At 36.5% G+C, this 7409-nt stretch overlaps 1 pseudogene; it reads right to left on the bottom strand.

Moving 5' to 3' along the window:
• Positions 1-1095: 1095 nt before the first annotated feature.
• LOC101639207 lies at positions 1096-1866 on the bottom strand (annotated as a pseudogene).
• Positions 1867-7409: the final 5543 nt, after the last annotated feature.

Here is a 7409-nt window from a genome sequence, read left to right as displayed (position 1 = left end):
GCATCTCAGCGCTGAAAGGGGTCTCCAAGTGGCTCCTCCAGTTCCCATGGCACAGAGTCTATCAGCTTGGTGCCATGTGTCCTGTCAGTAGAGCATCTCTCAGGGAGTGCCTCTTGTCTGTAAAGAGTCTCCAAGGGAGTGAGTAGCGGGAGAAAGTGTTTCCCATTTCCAAGGAGGAAAATACAGGAGTTCCCAGAATTCTAAGGAGAAGGCCATGCCCACACAGAGGCCTCATTGGCTATGATCCAATTGACAGACTAGACTCCACCCCTTAAGTCTTAATATGAAGTCCCAAATTGACACAAAATTTATGTAACTACCACAACCACAGCTGATATTTGGTGACTTTGGGAATATTTTTCAAAAAAAACATTCCCTGCCCACCTTACCCTGCCCGTAACAACAAAACATTTTTTACATTTAGTTTTAGCGAGCCACTACAAATCCTAAAAAATGTCTAGTTTCCTTCTTCATAATTTTCTGAAATAACAGCATGTTTTGATGTCAGTAAACAAAAAATATTCAACATCTACTCAGTAACCCAATCAAAGAAAAAACATTAAAGACTCCTGGCAAATTTTAACTACTCTGCTAAAAGAATAAGGAGTTTTGAAAGAGAATAAGGGAATTTAGGGACCTTAAGATCTAAAGGAACAAACACATAATGCTTGTTGTAAACAAGTTGTAAACAAATAATGCAACTAAATAATAATAATCCTACCTAATACTTATGTTCCTATGACTAAGCATTATAAATATTTTATATATATTAACACAGAGACTCACATTTTATCTGTGCTGACCAATAGTGGGCTCCATTCAGGCATTATAAACTCTCATACTATGGCTGTTTTTATGGTTTCAGTCAAACAACTGGAGATAGAACAATACAGACATGATATCCCAGACTTGGTAGCTACTAAAAACTATCTCTAGTACTACACTAGATGTGTACCGTAGATTTGCATAGTCTGAGTTTAAAATATATTTAATTATTAGAGTATAATAAGTTCCACAGAAGCTTTAGCATCAGTAATATCATTGTAAGGTAGCAATTTTATAAATTAATACATATTAAAGTAATATAAAATTATTTCATAAACATGTTAAGACATATACAGGTTTGTTATAGGTTTCTTCTTTGAAAGTTAACATGTTTTTTCATTGGGAATGATTTTTGAAGTGTTTTAGAAGAGAAATCTGATTTGGAATTAGCATAGCAATTTCATTCTGAAGTCTATAGGTCCATTGAGACTGTTCCGAGAAAGTTCTGGAAGACTATGATCTATTTGAGTCACCTATTTTGCTTTCTCCTCTTCTTCTTCCACCTCAGTTGTTAGAATTTGAATTTTGTCCTTTAGGGTCTGAATATTCTCAATCCTTGGCTCTGTGGTCTCTACTATTTAATCTACCCCTTCCCGCAACAATGCCAGACCTTCTTCATCAGTTTTGGGCTGGGCCTTTTCCATTCTTGGTAGGCTTGATACATTAGTTAACATTTCAGATTTTAACTAGCAATCTTTTTTTCCCATGAAGTTAAGATGGTACTGAATTTGCTCATTTTATTTCATAGTGTTACTCAAAATTGTTATTATTAGTGATTCCATCGCAGTTTGTAAACGGTCTGCTTCTCTTTGAAAGAGGTTGCCGGGTTTCTCTGGGTGTATATGATCTTTTTCTGTCTCAGATTAGTGTGCTTTGTTTTTCCTGTCACTGGAGAAGACAGATGCTTTGGTTGTTGTTTTTTCCCCAGTAGGTTTTGACCTCTTTTCCTGGTCATTCCGTTTCCTCCTCATCAATTTTTCTTTGTGGGTTGTTTTTAAACTGTTCAGACTTTTTCTTGGAGGGTTTGACTTGGCTAGACATCCTGATTTAAATGGGTCAATGACACAGGATTTTGAAAGTCTGAACTCAGTGGGTTAAGTGCTTTCACTGTTTAACACAAACTCCTGTCTCCTCCATCCTCAGGTTAGCCTCCTGAAAAATTTAACATCTATTTGTATATTACATATTTTAACCAAAAAATATAGTATTATATTATATGTAATTTTTATATACTAAATTTTACTATCATAAAATTCATCTTACTTCAAAATACATTTTAGAAGAAAAATTATTAAGTCAAAACTTACGAATTTTGTTTGTCTCATTTGCAGTCTCATTAGCAGAATATCAATGTGCCGTTTATCCCTCCTTGGGACCAATATTTGCTATGTAAAACCTGTGTGTTTTACAATCTTACAGGCAAAAGAAGGCTTCTCATTTCTGTAGTTAACCTTTCTTGAGTCATGTTTATCCTGTGTCATCATGAATATCATTTTGGTGAAGTGGTCAAGTGTTAGTAAGTCTCTTCCATATTCCCAAAAGGTGTGTTACAAATTTGGGGAGACTTGTATATATTAAGGGGCTTATTTTTCCTCTTTTCCAAATGTAACCAATCTGATACTTTCAATGTCTTTATTTTCATCAACACAATTGTTGATTGCAATTTAGCCTTCAAGCCATAAGCATATCTTTATGGATACTATTTTGCATTTTTTTCCATTCTACAGCCTTCTTTTTCCTTTTCAATGCTTAAAAGAAATAAACTGTTTGAATACAGGAATTGTGTCATATGCTTTGAAAATATTACATACACGAGAAAATACAAAGGAATGATAATTGTATAGCTAATGTTTATTTGTGAGGAAAAGGCCTTTCAATTTTAGTCCCATATACTTCTTATACTTCAATATATATTGTTTCTCACTACATGTTTATAAAAATAACATCCTGAATCTTATGAACCATAGGGTAGACTTGAGTAAATATTCTAGATGCTTTAATGTTCACAAACAAAGGATGGGAAGCGGAAAGAAAGGAAACTGGAAATGCTGCTTTTGCTATATTTAACTAGAGGCAAAGTTGATTACATTTCTTTTAGATTAAGATGTTTTTCCCCTTTCAAATTATGAGGACTTAAAAAGTATTTTATATCATTGCTGATGTCAGGTGCAGCTTTGTTCAAAAGAGAGGATGCCAGAAAGATGTTGACTTGTGTTGTATTTACTATGCAAAGACACTTGATTGTGTGGACCATAGTAAACTGTGAATAACCTTGAGAAGAGTGTGAATTCTAGAACACTTCATTGTTCTCACGAGATACTTGGTCACGAATCAGGAAGCAGTTATGCAAACAGAACAAAGGAATACTGCACAGTTTAAAATCAAGAAAGGTAGGTGTCAGGGTTGTATCCTTTTACCATACTTGTTCAATCTATATGCCAAGCAAATCATCAAAGAAGCTGGATTTATACAAAGAAGAATGTGGCACCAGGATTGTTGGAAGTGAGAAGGAATTAGAACACTTGCTGAGGAAGATCAGGATTGCAGCCTTCAGTTGGGATTAAAACTCAATGTAAAGAAAGACAAAATCCCCACAAATGGACCAATAAGTAACCTCATGATAAATGGAGAAAATATAGAAATTGTCAAGGATTTTGTCCTTCTTGGATCCACACTCAATGCTCATAGAAGCAATAGTTGAGATCAAAATATGTATTGCATTAGGTAAATCTGCCGCACAAGACCTCTTTAGAGTATTGCAAGAGAAGGGATGTTATTTTGAAGATGAAGGTGCACCTGGCCCAAGGCACAGGATTCTCCATTGTCTCATATGCATGTGAAAACTGAACATTAAAAAACACAGACGAAGAATCAAATTTGATTTGTGATGAATTTGAATTGTGATGCTGAAGAAGAATATTGAAAGTCATGGACTGCAGAAAGTACAAACAGATCTGTAGTGGAAGTAGTAAGGCTAGAGTGCTCCTTAGAGGAAAGGATGGCAAGACTTGGTCTCACATTCTTTGGACATATTGCCAGGAGGGACCAGTGCTTCAAGAAGGACATGATGTTTGATAAAAAGGAGGGGGAGCTATGAAGAGGACCACTCTCAACGAGATGAATTGGCACAGTGGCTTTATCAATGGGCTGAGGCCTAGGAGCAATTGTGAGGATCATGTAGTGTTTCATTCTGTTGTGGATAGGGTCACTATGGGTCAGAACCCACTTGATGGCACCTAACAACAACAAGAGAACACATTTAAACATCTGAGTGCCTAACCAACTTTCCCCAATGTTTTTTTCTTATACCATTGGGTTTTTTTTTAACCTGTTATCATTATGAAGAATGCGTGAATAAAAAAGTGAAATCAATCTTTTTGAAGTTACTTGTTTTGTTGTAAAACAGTTGTGGTACCAGTTTGCCTACTGTAGTGGACCATGGTAAGAGTCATGTCCTTGCCAAGAGAAATGTCTTTAAAAATGGTGCTGGAAAGAGAGGCTATTCAATTTTAGAATAATGAACCATGGTCCAGTCTCACACCATATATAAAAATTAACTCAAGATGAATGAAAGTTCTAAAATTATTTTTTAAATGGAAGAAAAATAGGGGCAAGTTTATGGTTAAAACAAATCTATCACACATAACTGAAAATGCACAAACAGCAGAAGATCGATTAGAGGACCAAGACCTCTTAAAAACAGGCATCTTCAAAATGATAAAAAGAGAACATAGAGATAGGAAAAACATTTTGCTAATAACATGTATGACAATGGATTAATCTCTAAAACATTTATGTATAACCCTCACCCCCCACCCGCAACCTCACTGCCATGGAGTTGATGCCGAATGAGTGACCCTCTCGAACAGAGTAGAACTGCCCACATGGTTTTCTCAGACTATAACTGAGTACAGTCTAATCTCTCTCCAGCAGTGTGGCTCGTGGTTTCAAACTGCAGACCTTCCCTTGCAGTTCACAACCCAATGTATAACCACGACTCCTCCAGGGTTCCTCTTAAAATATACAGGTGACTTTAAGAGGCACACACAAATATTCAATAAAAATAGAACATAAACTTACCAAAAACTTTAGCCAACAAATGTATGAAGAGATACTCATAATCTTTAGCCTTTAGAGAGATACAAATCAAAACAAAGATGGCATTGCATGCTGGCTATGATAGCAAAGATTTAAAAAAACAAAAACAGAAACCACCAAATGCTGGTGAGAATGGTGGGAACAGAACTCTGTCATTGATAGTGGGATTTTAAAATGAGGTAATCACTGTGGAAAACAGTATGGTGCTTCCTTAAAACATTAGAAACTGAGAAGCTGATGGCACAAGAAACCCACTGCCAGTATACAAATGTCAGTAAAAGCTATTGCTGTAAAGAAATACAGAGCTTTATTAAATAAAAGCCTGAACATGTGAAGTTATTTTTTTGTGGTATATCTACTATCTAGGTTTATATACACTTACTTTCCCCATACTTTTATTAGGAACCAATTCAGACATCATACCATTCCAGAGTTCACTCATATCAACCAGTTTGGAGCAATTCCTACCACAATCAATTTCAAAACAGTTTCTTCATTCAACTCTTTGATATCAGCTCCCTTTTACTCCTCCCCCCAACTTGCCCTGCCATATCCCCCAGAAACCCTCACTCTAATTATTGTCTCTATAGACTCACCTGTCCTGGGTTTCATATACTGAAAAACCTAGAAACATACACAACAGTGTCAAGAAGGCTAATAACAATGAGAAAATACAACAGAGACAACCCCCATATGAAAAAAACACAGAAAATATTAAAAACTAGATCAAGGACAAGGCATATCAAAAGAGAGATCACATGAAGGTTCTCACCATTCAAGTCAGATTTATAGCTCTGACTTACAGATATGACAATCCATAGTTCAATTAGATCAAGCATGATTGTACAATTGCTGTCACCATCATTTTCAAAACATTTTCTTTCTTCTTTCACTCTTTGGTATCAGCTCCCTTTATCCCCGACCTCCATTCCACCACCCCATCAAGAACCCTATTATTATATTAAACATAGTTAATATTGTTATTGCTATCTGCCCCCCATCCCCCCGTATCATTCACCTGTCATTTTATTATTCGTTACGCTCTAGTGGGGTTATATAGTCATGCTTGCTATCAGTTACCCTTTCCCCCTCCCCCCATCTTTCTATACCCTCTTTCTACATCCTCAGGGAATCATTACTCCCATTACAATTCCATTACAAACCCAAATCTAGTTTGGATTTCATGCATTGAATGATCTTACTTATGCACATGAACATATGCAGTCTAACAGGATTAATGAGATAAAACTAAGACCATAATAATAAAGGGAGGAAATATTAAAGAACTAAAGGAGAGTTATGTGTTTCAACTATAATTCACGCTGGATGTATCACCTGTGAAGGACAGTCCGAGTATCTTACAGGTGGTTTTGGGGTGTCCACTTTGTCTATGCTCCTTCACGTCAATTTGTTTGCTTGCTTTTGAACTTCTTATACCTATTCCTATCAATACCTCATGACCACTGTGTTAAACAGTTTTCTAGAGAAACAAAACCAGAGTGCTAATAATTTTATATCTATTTATACAAGTAAATAGATATACAACATAAGAAACAGTTAAATAGATTTACATATCTATATTTATACCTATATATAATTTTTATTTTCTTGTTCTTCCTTCTATTTCTTTTCTTTCCCTCTGCCCTACTATCATATTTACCCATTGTTCACCTCTCAGTATCCTTCTCAGATACGTATCAATTGATAAAACCCTACCAGTAATATCCCGTCCTCACCATCACTTTTAGATCCCTTGCTACTCCCCTATCCCTATCATTATTGGCTTATCACTCCCCTCCCCTCCCCTTCTCCTCTCCTATGCCCCCCACAAACTGCCAACCTCAGTCCTATTGCCTTCTCCTGGGGAATGCTTATCCTGCCTGTCTTATATAGATAGATACCAAAAGAGAAAGAAAATAAAAAAAGAGTCCATGCTAACAGTTCCATGTCTAACTGTTGTTCTGGACCTAGATGAGTATCCCTCTGTTAAATAGTGAGCAGGCCCTGATAAAATCATCAGTCCATTCCCCTTTTCTTTTGGGGATTCATCTCCCAGGACCCACTTACTCAATAGTTCTACACCCTTTTAGTTCTCACCGTTCCTGCTTGAGGAGCGTGTCTTCTATAAGACCCCATGGCTTTTCCTGCAGTCAACCCTGGAGCAGTCAAGTGCTCCACTCCCCACCCCTTATACCTTTAAATGTCGAACCAGCCCTGCATCCCTGGTATGAATCCAACTTGATCATTGTGTTAGTCTGGGTTGACTAGAGAAACAAATTCGTAGACACCAATATGTGTATAAGAAAGAGCTTTATATACAAGAGCAATTGAATATTGGGAAAACATCCCAGCCCACTCTGAATAAATTCCTTAAGTTTGATATTAGCCCATATGTCTGATACCAATCTGTAAAGTCCTGTTCAGACTCACGAAATACATGCAATTACACTGAATGCAAGAATATCACAGGCCAGTGAGTGGGAAGT

The sequence above is a fragment of the Echinops telfairi genome, unplaced genomic scaffold, assembly GCF_000313985.2.
Source record: "Echinops telfairi isolate 266 unplaced genomic scaffold, ASM31398v2 ScPeMD7_7468;HRSCAF=8506_0, whole genome shotgun sequence".
Classification (NCBI taxonomy): domain Eukaryota; kingdom Metazoa; phylum Chordata; class Mammalia; order Afrosoricida; family Tenrecidae; genus Echinops; species Echinops telfairi.
This window is presented reverse-complemented; position numbering and strand designations above follow the sequence as displayed.